This window comes from Thermobia domestica, chromosome 5, assembly GCF_964235325.1.
Source record: "Thermobia domestica chromosome 5, izTheDome1.hap1.1, whole genome shotgun sequence".
Classification (NCBI taxonomy): Eukaryota; Metazoa; Arthropoda; class Insecta; order Zygentoma; family Lepismatidae; genus Thermobia; species Thermobia domestica.
The window spans coordinates 252080326-252092889 of record NC_137458.1 but is presented as its reverse complement, the minus strand read 5'-3'; the positions used below and the strand labels follow the sequence as shown (position 1 = coordinate 252092889).

Below are 12564 nucleotides of genomic sequence, written 5' to 3'. Positions count from 1 at the left end.
TTTCGTTATTAAGGTGTGATTTATCTAAGGAGCATCATCAACAAAAATAGAATATAATGCTTTTTCACTGAGCTTTACAGCATAAAGCACTACAGTAGGCATTATATTTTAATGGAATTATAACCTTATGCATTTTATGTTATTCAGTCTTTTTGAAGGCTTACCTATTGTCATATATATATATATATATATGTATATATATATATATATATATATATATATATATATATATATATATATATATATATATATATATATATATATAGGCCAATCATAGATGTTCACAAAACAGTATATATACCCTGTGAAAATTTTAAGACTACAGAACTGCCTGCTGCTCTCTAAAAGTTTATCTTTCCCTCCGTTTGTTTATTTATTTATCGACACTACAGGCATTACTGTCCAATTACAGTGTCTACATATGAACTTGAATACATAATGTTAGAGTATAACGTAAAAAGTGAATACAAAAATTAAATTATAAAGAAGATGAAGCTTGAATATAGAATGTTAAATTAAAATATTACATTTTACTTAAACTCTTCTTTTACAGAACACTCAGTATTAGTTACTTGAATTTTTTAGAACAATGAAATACATCTTCATAACTCTTAATGATTTTATTGTATATGGCACAAATTCTCCATGCAGGTGACATGCAGTGTATTTATATATGCCTTCCTGCAGTAGAATAGGCCACTATGCAAGCCACTATGGTAAACGTGCCTTGCGTGTTATGAAATATGGAAATGGATTATTATTTTTGTAATTATGTCTATACAATCTATTTTGTACAAAAGTTTGTGTAAGAAAAGGAGATCGTTCAACGTCCGTCTTTGTTCAAGACTCTGAAGTGTAAAGTTATCAAGTAAATTATCACACGGTTCGTATTTTATGTAAAGTCCTGTACTCATTTATGTGAGAAAACGCATGCATTTGCTTTGTATCGCTCTACTTTTTGACTAAGTGTTTTCATAGAAGTGAGGCATATTCAAGCTTGGATTTTACGGATAAGAAAAATAAAGCGCTTTTAAAGTGTTACCATTTGTAAACTCTTTAGTTGTTCTGATGAAAAACCCAAGATTTCTATATGCAACCCTGGTGATATTTGCCACATGATGCGAAAAGATTAATTTTTGTCAAATATTACACCCAGATCTTTACTTGTATTTAATCTTTTACCAACTAAGAAGTTAAAGCTGGCTTTGTTGCTGTTCGTTTGTACATAAAATGAAATGAAATCTTTAACATCCCACGAATACACCTTTCAGATTAAAGAAGATTAATTTTTAGTGAAGGTGAATATTTATGGAAGAACTAGCAATATGCCCATTTTTAGTACGGACAGAACATTATGCTACTTGCAAAATAGTATAGTATTCTGGGTTGTATAGCTTTGAGACACTTCTAAGATACTCTATAGTTCAAAATCTACCAGAACGAGTGATCCACCTCCCATTAGGGGTGTTCCAAGAACAGGTTAACCGGACTCGGTTCGGTTTGTGGTTTAAACCGTATCAATCGGTTCGGTTCGGTACAGTTTGGGAAAGATTCAGTTTAGTTCGGTTTGGGAACGGTTCGGTTCGATACGGTTTGGTATCGGTCCGGTTCGGTTCGGTTTTGAAACGTTTCGGTTTGTAAACTGTTCAATTCGGTTTATGTTTTCAGGAACCGCCCACCTCTACCTCCCATATCACCCTTGAGTCGAAAATCGAACAAACAATGTTTTTGTAAGTTATTTATTCTCGTGATGTACAAAATGTGGTGATGTGAGAAAATCGAATGAGAAACAGATACACACGAAAGTTATTCTATATAGCAGCATCGAGTGGTGGCATGAGAATATACAAAGAAACGAGAAAACAAGATATTCTCCTTAATTAGGAACTCAAAATGCCTGAGATCACATGAAAGACTGAGTTGAGCATTCTACCATTGACCTACCGAGCTTTCCTTACAGTGCCTGTAGTAAGAATATTAAATGTATGTACACAGTATACATATCTCTTAAATAAGCAGATTTGTAAGCGTTAGAGAGCACAGACACGTATTTAACGAAGTACCATATTTCAACATGAGAGGTAATATTTTAGAGTAAGAGATGTCACACAAAACTATTTGTCCTTCAAACAAAATTTAGCATTATTTGTTGTGTATATTAAATTCAAATAGTTACAGGTAAAAATAAGGTAATTATAATTATTAGAATGCAACACTATAATACTCTGATATCAGTAGAGATTTCCAAGACAAGACAATTTTCTGAAAGGTACACACTTTTGGTATTCTATATTATGTTCAGCAATAACCCTCTTGTTATATACTAATAAAGATAGTTTGTATTTCTACCTTTGTTTTCGAATCAAATAGATAGGAATTAATCGTAAAAAATAAATTAACAAAAGTATATTCTTTTGCATGGGCTTTCTAGAGAAGGCTCTCACATTGAAGTTGCGTCACTATGTAAGATTTCAAGACTTTCCAGTTGAAAGAATGCTAAAATAGAAACTAACGGCTCTGTTCATTGTTAAAGTACACAAAAGTTCTCTCTTTTAATTTGCAGATTATTAACTTAGCCTTATAAATTTTAGCATATTTTTAATACTATACCTGATAGATTTCAATCCCAATCAGTAGTATTGATGATGAGAGAAAGCCTTATTAGGGCATATACACTACTGTCTATAAGAATCGAATTATATTTAGGGAAGCTATCGTATCCCCGAGAGGGGAATGGATTGGGAAGTACCATTGAACGAGAAAGTAGCAAGGTGGGGAAGATAGATACAGAAGGAAAGACAAACAACAGCAAAAGGTTTAGGCTAGGGATATGGATTGTACGTAGCTTGATATAGGAAGAGAAATTAGAAAGTCTTAAAGAGGTAATGAAACAATCTAGATTTGGTAGAAATTTATAAGTTAGATGGGAAGATAATGAGGTGTTCAACAGCAAAGAATATAGAATGTTTCACTTATGTAATGAAAAGGATGGTCATAATGGAGTAAAAATAATTCTTCTTAAGCACTTAAAAGAGAAAAATGAAATGAAATCTTTGAGTTTTACGTCCCACGATTATGCCGGTTAGGCTAAAGGAGATGGTGATAATGAATAATGAATGAAATGGTGGAATGAAGAAAGTGGGAGGACACGGGAGAACCCCGAGAAAACCCACGCACACGGTGTTTGTCCACCGCTTAAAAGAGAAGGTAGTGAAAGTAGAATGTATTGATGATAGAGCTATGATGTTAAGATTTAAAGGAAAACAGAAGAATTTATACAGTCTAGTGATACAGACATATGTACCGATGACGTCGCATACAATTGAAGAAGTAGAGGAAAGGTAAGCGGAAATAGAAGAAATGATGGACAGGGAGAAGAGGGGTTAATATGTAATTGTAATGAGAGAGTTCAACGCAGTTGTGAGAAAAATAAAGGAAGGTAATATCGTAGACGAATATAGTTTAGGCGAAAGAAATAAAAGGGGGAGAGGGACGGATCAATTTCTGTAGACAAAATTCACTAGAAATTGGGATCAATCCGCGAAAGAGAAGACATACATGGAAATCCCCAATAGACAGCGGACGACAGGTATCGGAATGGGTTGAAGAACTCGATTCGAGATTCTTCCCGGGGCTGATATTTTCTCTGATCATAACTTTTTGCTGACTGAAATGGATATTCAACCGAAAAATGTAGGCAGAAGAAAAATAGACAACAAGATGTTTAGTACTGAAACGTTGAAAAACGAGGAAGTAAGAAATCTTTTACAGAGGTTTACAGAACAGATGTTGCAGAAAATGGGGGAAGAAAAACGTGAAAATAGGTTGATACAGAAGAGAGCAGAAAGATGTACAGGAAATTAGACGAGTTGCAAAGGGAAACAGACAGAGAAAGAGAAGAATTTTACAAAACAAACTGCGAGGACACAGAAGAATTAGAAAGAGTTGGGAAATATGAAAAAATATACAAAGAGGAGAAATTTATGGAACTTAATAAGAAACAAGGGGGTATGACGATGGCAGTAGAAAATAAGAATGTCGGTAGGCACCGAGAGAAATGAAATCATAGAAATAAGGATAGAGTATGTTGAGAACTTGCATGAGAGTACGGATAGACAGTGTGGCCTAGATGTTGAAGTAAAAATGAAATAGCAAGGATGATAAAGGCTTTAGTATTCTGTGGGATGAGTCTGAAAAAGCTATATCCGAGATTAGGAATGGAAAGGCAACCGGGATAAATAATATAACAAACGAATTCATTAAAAGCATGAGAGACAAGGGCAAGAAAGAATTATTCCGATTCTGTAATGAAATATATAAACAGGAGAGTGGCCAAACGACTTCCTAAAGACGATCATAATGCCGATGGCCAAGAAATTGAACCCAAAGAGATGTGAGAATTATAGATCTATTAGTTTCATATCTCACGCAGCAGAAAAAAAAAGGCTTCGAGTTCTGAACAGAAGGTTATACGGAAGAACAAATGAAAAAAAACTGAGGAAGAACAGTTCGGGTCCAGGAGAGGTAATACCACAAGAGATGCAATTGAATTATTAAGGATGATTAGTGAAAGGAAAACGGGAGGAGGTGTAAGTGGTATTTATTGATCTAGAAAAGGCTTTTGACCACTTCATTTGGGAATTGTTGTTGAAAGTTCTGAAGAAGGTTGGGTTGGAATGCAAAGATCGAAGACTCATAAGAAACTTATATGTGGACCAACAAGCTCGTGTTAGAATAGGAAATGACAGAGGAGAATACAATTGGAAGGGGAGTTGAGTTCGACAAAGATGCTGTCTCTCGCGAACAATTTTTAATATATATCAAGAAGAGATAGTTAAAAAGAGCCTACATAATGAAGACGGCGTCCCAGCAGGAGGTAGAATGATTAGGTGTATAAGGTTTGCAGGTGATAGGCACTTGTGGCGGAATCTGAAAAGAATATCAATAAAATGTTACGAAACTTGATGAAGGGCTGTAAAGAATTTAAGATAAAAATAAATGTAAGAAAAACTAAAGCCATTGTGATTAGAACGAAGCGGTCGATGCCAAATATAGAAGTAGTATTGGAGAAAATAGAAAAGGTGACTTGTTTTTGATTCCAAAGATAGGATAGCAATGGCGAAAAAAGCCTTTAGGAGGAAGAAAATACTATTTTATGGGACCTTTGTAACGGTATTTTGTAATTTTTATATAATAACTTGTATTTACGTTCAAAATGTGCTTTTAAAATATGCACAAGCTGTTCAAAAGGAAGAAGAAGAAAATATGAAGAGAAATAGATGTAATTTCTTTTCTGTTATTATGATTGATGTTTTGTTGTGATAGTGATATGACATGTTTTGTAAGTTGTCATAGCAACGAAACACATATAATATATAGAGAATCCATCTTGTGAATATACATGTATTATCAATATTTAAAAGTGTGTAAATGTTTAACTTATTACGTACCACAATAAAAAAAGGTTATATCGAAATGAAGTGTTTAGATGGATTTTGATAAAACAGGAACCTAGATTATACAAATATACGGATTGTGGACTATAACGACATATAAAATATCCAAAAACAAGCATTAAGCTAATTACAAACTGGTGTTTTTCATAGTAATACACATTTAGTGGTCGTTATACCTTAAATAAGGAGTTTAGAAAATCCTTCGCATGAGTCACAAACATGGACATTATGCAAAACTGATGAAAAGCCACTGAAAGCTTTCGAATTGTGGGTGTGGAGAAGAATTGAAAAAATTAGCTAGGTCGAGCGGAAAACGAATGTGATGATGTTAGAAATGGTGGGGGGGGAGAAAAGAACAACTTTAGATATTAAGAAGAGGAAGAGAAACTGGTTAGGACATTGGCTAAGAAGGACTTATATCATGAGGGGCGTGCTAGAGGGAAGAGAGGGGGGACAAAGGAGACCACAATGAATGGATGATATCAAAACTGAAAAGTCGTACGTGAAGACGAAGAAGTTAGCGGAAGACAGTGTAGCATGGAAGCTTCTCAGCTGCGGAAAGTGATCTGAGAGTAGGAAGCTGCGAAAGGGAAGCTTGAGTTAAATTTACCCCAATATTCTCGAATGATTCTAAACTGATAAATTGGGTATGGCAGGAAATTTCAGTAAAGCTATCATTTTTTTTTTTAATGATTCTTAACGTGGGAGAAGGGTAAATTGACTTATATTCTTTACTGATTTTAACTCCAAGCAATTGGAAACGTTGGAAAGCCTCAAGGACAGAATGAGTCGTATTGGTTAAAAATCTCTCTCTTTAAACCAAAATTATAATCGGATATCTTTGTATTAATTTTGAGGTGGGGGAATTCACTCTTAGATTTTTTGCAAACTTTCTACGGTGGAGTAATAGGGAAACATATGCGAAAATCTGCACCATATTGCATCAAAATCGAATCACTTAATTGAAAATCATCAAACAAATTTAAATAGGTGTAAGGAAACTTAAAAATCATTGGAACTTAGTTCTTTTACCCGCTTATCCTTGATCGATTTCAAAAGGGACTAACGCGAATGTTTGCGGCACTTTGAAGAAAATACCATAAACTAAGGTATATCAAAATCGAATAGCTTTTACATAATTCATACCAGAAGATTACTTGGCATAGCCTATAAATGCGCATATTTGCATCATGGGATGGATTTTATCCTTTATTCTCTATGGATTATAATCTCAATCAATAGGATTATTTTGAAAGAGTCGTAGAGCAAGTTTCATTAAAATAAGTTTTACCAAAGATGTCGAGGAGCAGACAAACAGACGGGCAATCATAAATATTACTTGAGTTGAATAATGAAAACTCGCTACACTTGCTTGAAGAAGTTTCTTCATTTCATTGAAGAAAAAAAAAGTCTGTCATTGATTTTAGCGAATCTCCACTGTAGGTGGACATTGCAATTATTTAACGTTTAAGAGAAATGGTTTAGGTTTAATATTAAACTAACATTTTTAACAGGTTTGTTTAGAATGTATTTTCCTTTTTTTTTTCTTTCTTGTTCTAAATATTTTCACGAAAATATGAAGTTCAAATTTCGTGGTCAATAGGTTTGTGCAGTTTGTTTCACGTATTCCCCCTTTACCTCATTCTAAATATTTTCGCGAAAATTTGACAAAGTCCAAATCCTAAGTTGTGTGGTCAATAGCTCGGGAACTGAATATTTGTACAACAATTTCACATGCGTACTTTGCAAGTCAATGTTTATAGTTTCATGTCAAGTATGATCTCAAAACCAGGGGAGTTCTACGATGTGAACTATACTTGTAATTTATTATTATTATTATTATTATTAGTAGTAGTAGTAGTAGTAGTAGTAGTAGTAGTGGTACTAGTACTAGTAGTAGTACTAGTGGTAGAAAAGTCAAACAATATAATCAAACCCGATGTATATTAGGCACGAACACTAAGAAAAAGAATTGCATATATATATATAAATTATTATAATAAATTGAATATATATATAAATTAGGAGTTAGATTTCAGCATCTAAGGTCATGTTAGCCTGTATGAGGAATCACGTCCTTCGGCGAACACTGTCCGAGGCAGGCAAGTAGCCAGGGGGAGGGGTCCGGGAGGACCGGACCCCCCCCTCCTTCGAGACCAGAAATGAAAAATTAAGGAAGGATAAAACCAAATGAAATGACAAAAAGAAGGATCAGCGTTAAAAATTAAAAAGAAAACTACAGGAACCTTTTGCTTACTCTTTCTTATGAGGAAAAATGAAATGAAATCTTTGAGTTTTACGTCCCACAATTATGTCGGTTAGGCTAAAGGAGACGGTGATTATGAGAAATGAATGAAATGGTGGAATGAAGAAAGTGGGAGAAAACGGGAGAACCCCGAGAAAACCCACGCACACGGTGTTTGTCCACCACAAAGTTCACTTGGCGGGGGCTTTCTTATGAGGAGATTTGTATTACTTGCAATATGGTGGTGAGGTAAGCGAGGTATTCTGGAAGAGTCAGGGAATTTGAAATTTCAAGAAAAGTTATGGAATTCTCAGAATTCCTGCTACTAGTCAGGGAGATTTCAAGCTTTCGAAAGCATAAGTGCCGTTATGTAACAGCGTGGACATTTTTAATCATAACTTTTTGTCATCGCATCCTTGCAGTATCAAACATGTTATTTCAAGGACAATTTTCTGTTGCTCCTTTAACCTGTCATTTGGAACCGACAGTAGTTGACGGAATAATAAAAACAAAAATATTATGTTGAAAGTTCTGTTAGCATTTGATTCAACAGAGAAAGGAACGCATATATTGTAAAACTAGTTGAATACACACATGCTTCGCACAGGGGCTGTATTTGGAAGTCAACACCTGTGGGAGTATCACCATTGATCTCAGCGACCGCGAAAACTATGGATTTGATACTAATATCGGTCATTTGGGCTATTTTTTACATGTCCCGGTATCCACTCCCCGCTGACTCTCGGCCCGCATGCTTGCGAGTCATCGCTAATGGAAGTGTCACCATTGATTTCAGCGACCGCGAAAACTATGAATTTGACACTAATATCGGTCATTTTGGATTACTTTTATATGTCTTGCTATCTCACCTCCACTCCGGTGACCCCCGGCCCGGAGTCGAATAGCGTGAATTTGCAAGTTAATGCGACTGGAGTTTCACCATTGATTTCAGCGACCGCGAAAATATGAATTCGACACTAATAGCTCAAGTGGTAGAGCATTGGCTTCGCATTCGGGAGGTCGTGGCTTCAAATCCCGCTGCCTACTATCCTGACTAAGGTTTTCCAGGGTTTCCCTCAGTCGTACCAGGCAAATGCCGGGATTTCACCTACTAAACAGGCCCTGACCGATACCTTCCCAAATCCTTTCCATTGTTAATGTTGTTGGATATTCAATGTAAAATGGCCTCTGAGCTGTATCTGGTGATTGTTAAATAAATAAATATCGGTCATTTTCTACTACTTTTACATGTCCCGGTAAACGCCCCCTGAGACCCCCCCTGGTTCGAATTTCCACAAAAACGTTTAACTCTGGTCTGGAGCCTGGACCAAGGTATTCGTGACTAAAATTTGGTAACTCTCGGTCAATTTGTCTGGTTCCCAGGCCGGTTCCGGTAAACGCCCCCTGAGACCCTACTTTTTCGAGAAAAAAAAAACGTTTCTTCTTGATCTGGGGCCTGGGCCAAGGTATCCCTTACCAAAATTTGGTAACTCTCGGTTCACTCGTGTGCTCCCCATGCCGCACACAGTCAGACAGACAGACAAACACACAAACTCTTTATTTTATTTATATTAGAAGATAGTTTACAAGACAGTATTCAGTATGTACTTTTATAATAATTGAGGTCATAACGAAAGGAAAATTGTTATATTTGAATAAACAGGAGAAGGACGCAAATATTGCAAAATCTTTTTCAATACTTTTTTTTATTATTTTGCTCGAGTTTTCTTCATAGTTTGTTATTAAAATACTTGCCAACATATCCTCATTTTATTGTCCTAACAAACCAATATATATTGATAGTAAAGTAGTTTAGATTGATCGAGCTCCTGGGCTTTCAGTATTTCATGTGACCCCCCTCCCCCCGTTAGTGGCTAAACGAACCAATATATGTTCCAGTAAAAAGTTTAGAGTAATCGAGCCCCTTTTGTGATGACCACAGTATTTCATGTCACGGACCCCCCCTTCACGAAATCCTGGCTACGTGCCTGTCCGAGGAAAGGGAAGGAAGAAAGAATTGGGGAACGAAGGAAGTGGCTTGGGACCTGTATGTTAGGTAGAATTTCGACATTTTGCCTGGTGTGAATGAGGAAAACCAAGAAAACCTCGTGTTAACACTTTTTGGACCGATTGCCCCATCGAACGCTCTCGACTTATAACGATAGACTATAATGAGAAATTTGATTAACGTGACATAGAATTAATCCGCCTTTCCTTTACTTTTAGCGCGCGAAAAGCTTTTAGCTAATAGTCACACGCACTAATTAGTATGACTCAAATACAGTATTTGTTCTAATTTAATATGCACTTCCAATAACGCTATATGTTCTTCATAGGAGATACAATTTACTCATCTCTATGATTGTTTTCTTTTCGCCAGATTTACATCCAATTTCAAAACTACAGTACTTAAGGATTTACAATTCAAATTGCAGAATACTTCATCACGGTGGCTTTTGGCAGTATTCAGCTTGATTTCACGCAAAGATGTCCGTGGGATTTATTTCCAAAGAAGATAAAGAAATTAACACTTATTCTGTTTCACACATCCTCCAGATAAGGTCTGGTAAGCAATAGTTGTGTCATTTGCAAGGATACACTACGGTGGCTTGAGAAAAGTAGATTTTCGAATATCTAATTTCAATAATGCGGAGTAGTTGAGTATTCGTCTACATAACAGGGTTGTTTTGTTAAAAACAAATGATTAAAACTTCTTTTAAACAAATGATTTTGTTTAAAACAAATTTTGTATACATTTTAAACATTTTGTTTTAAACACGTGTATTTTTAAGACTTGTTTTAAACTGTGATATTTTCCATAAGTAGAAGCTTTGCTTTGTTATAATTAAATATAAACTAATTATTTGTTGAGCAAAACTATATACTGTATTTTCGTTAAAATTCAACACGTGTTACAGTTTCGCCAACTAACTCTTTGGCTTCATCAGACACTATGTGATACAGGATAACTGTACAATCGTATATACATACAACAGCTAAGTTATCTTTCTTCTGATTGGCTACTGGCAGCAGCAAATCCCTTTTCCATTGCAGTTTATTTTAATTTTATTTTTGTAAAAAAAAAAAAAAAAAAAATCTTCCAAAGAAAGAAAATTGTCAAAACTGCTCCCCATTCAGAAGACTTGTTTTCTTCCCATTTGAATGTTTTGATTTCTCGTGGCTACAGAAGGTCAATGTGTTGATCTACTATTTATTTTGTCTTTTTTTCCCCTCATTTTTAACGTAGTATATTGTATTATTTAAATGCTTTTTAGTTAACTTGCGAGAAATTGTCGTAGTCGAAGGTTGTACTACTTGTAGAACTGATGTTAAAAAATAAATAAAATAATTAAAATGAAAACAAATTTTTGTGTTGTATTCAGGAAACAAACAAAAGGTTCCGGTTATTTGCTAAATTGCAGACCTGAAATTAAAATATAGCAGGCGTTCGTTGACAGCGGCGTAACTAAGGGCTCGGGGGCCACCCCGCAGACTACATGGAGTGGGGCCCCTTATCTACGTCCTACTTCACGATTTGGGGCCCAAGGGTGGCTTGAGGCACCCCCGCAATTCGGGGTCTGCGGGGCCCTTATTTACGCCCCTGTTCGTTGATAAACTACATGTTGGTTCTCAGTTTCGGTAAACTTAGAATCGTTTAACGTGAGTTTTACGGGAAGAAGAAAGGACATCATTTGGAGCAAATTTATTAAAGTAACTCAAATTGCATCAGATAAGTAAACGACCATACGAGCTCGTAGTAAAATGTGTAAGAAAGAAATGGTTGGTTTAGTTCAAAGAATGAAGAATCGTTATGAAAAATGCAATGCTATGGAAAAACTGGAAACCCAAACAAATGGTAAAAGTGTTCATCCGAAAATTGCTTCTGATGATTCTAACGTTAGTAAGAATTAATTTTGTATTAACAATATCTTTTGCATTATATTATGAAAATTTTATTTCGTCTCTCTTCCCCACCTCAGTTCTAAATTTTCTTAAATACTTTACACTTGGGTTTAGCTTGTATGAAGGGACCGGGCAAGAAATCGCTAGGTATGGCAGTCGCCAGCGTAACTAACCATTAAAGCGTGTTACTTATTGTAACATCAGTGCCGAACAACAACAGTGTATGGAACAATTTGATTTCAATTTGTGCGTCTGTCTGTATGTATGCACCACACTACAGGGCGCAATTTTGCGGTCTTTTAACATAATATTTTGAGGGTAGAGGCACGAGACGTCGGAATTTGCTGTATAGATTTTGACTGCGATTCGACGAAAAGTTGCAAAATTAGTAGTTCGGATCCCACTTTAAACAAAACGCCCTGTCTCATATAGCCTTACTACTGATGCAAGACTGTAATCAAACTAAACGAACTAATTTTACTAAATTAACAAACTTGAGTTGCAGGATAAATTTGGCTCCAACTCAGTTTTCATAAAATATTTTTAGATATGGGGCGTTCAGAGCACAAGGGATTCAAGTCCATTTTCAGAAAGGTTCACTTTTGCTCAGCAAACGTAGTATCATCGTAGCCAAGGGTACGAAAGAAATTAAACAAAATCCACCTGAAAGAGTGTGAACTGGAGTTTCATAGGACAACCGCTAGACAAGGGCGTTGATGAAATGGGGGAGAAGAGCTAATTTCCCCCTCCTTGCTCATAAATTTAAGATATTAACATTATATTGTTTACCTTCAGCATGAGAATGATTAACAAGTCAAGCTCCGAATGCTATAATCAATTATTCATAATTACGTTAAATAAATGCAGGGTATGTCCTAAAGAATACGACGACGAAAAACGTCATATTTTTACAACCACGAATCCGAGATAAAAGGAGAAAAACTACAGGGACATTCGTTT

The 12564-nt window shown here is 35.5% G+C and overlaps 1 protein-coding gene across 1 annotated transcript in view; it reads right to left on the bottom strand.

Annotated features, from left to right (window-relative positions):
- The window catches only part of LOC145684818 (uncharacterized), a 75795-nt gene that overhangs the window by 53574 nt on the left and 9657 nt on the right, over window positions 1-12564 (bottom strand). The gene's annotated exons all lie outside the window — the stretch shown is intronic.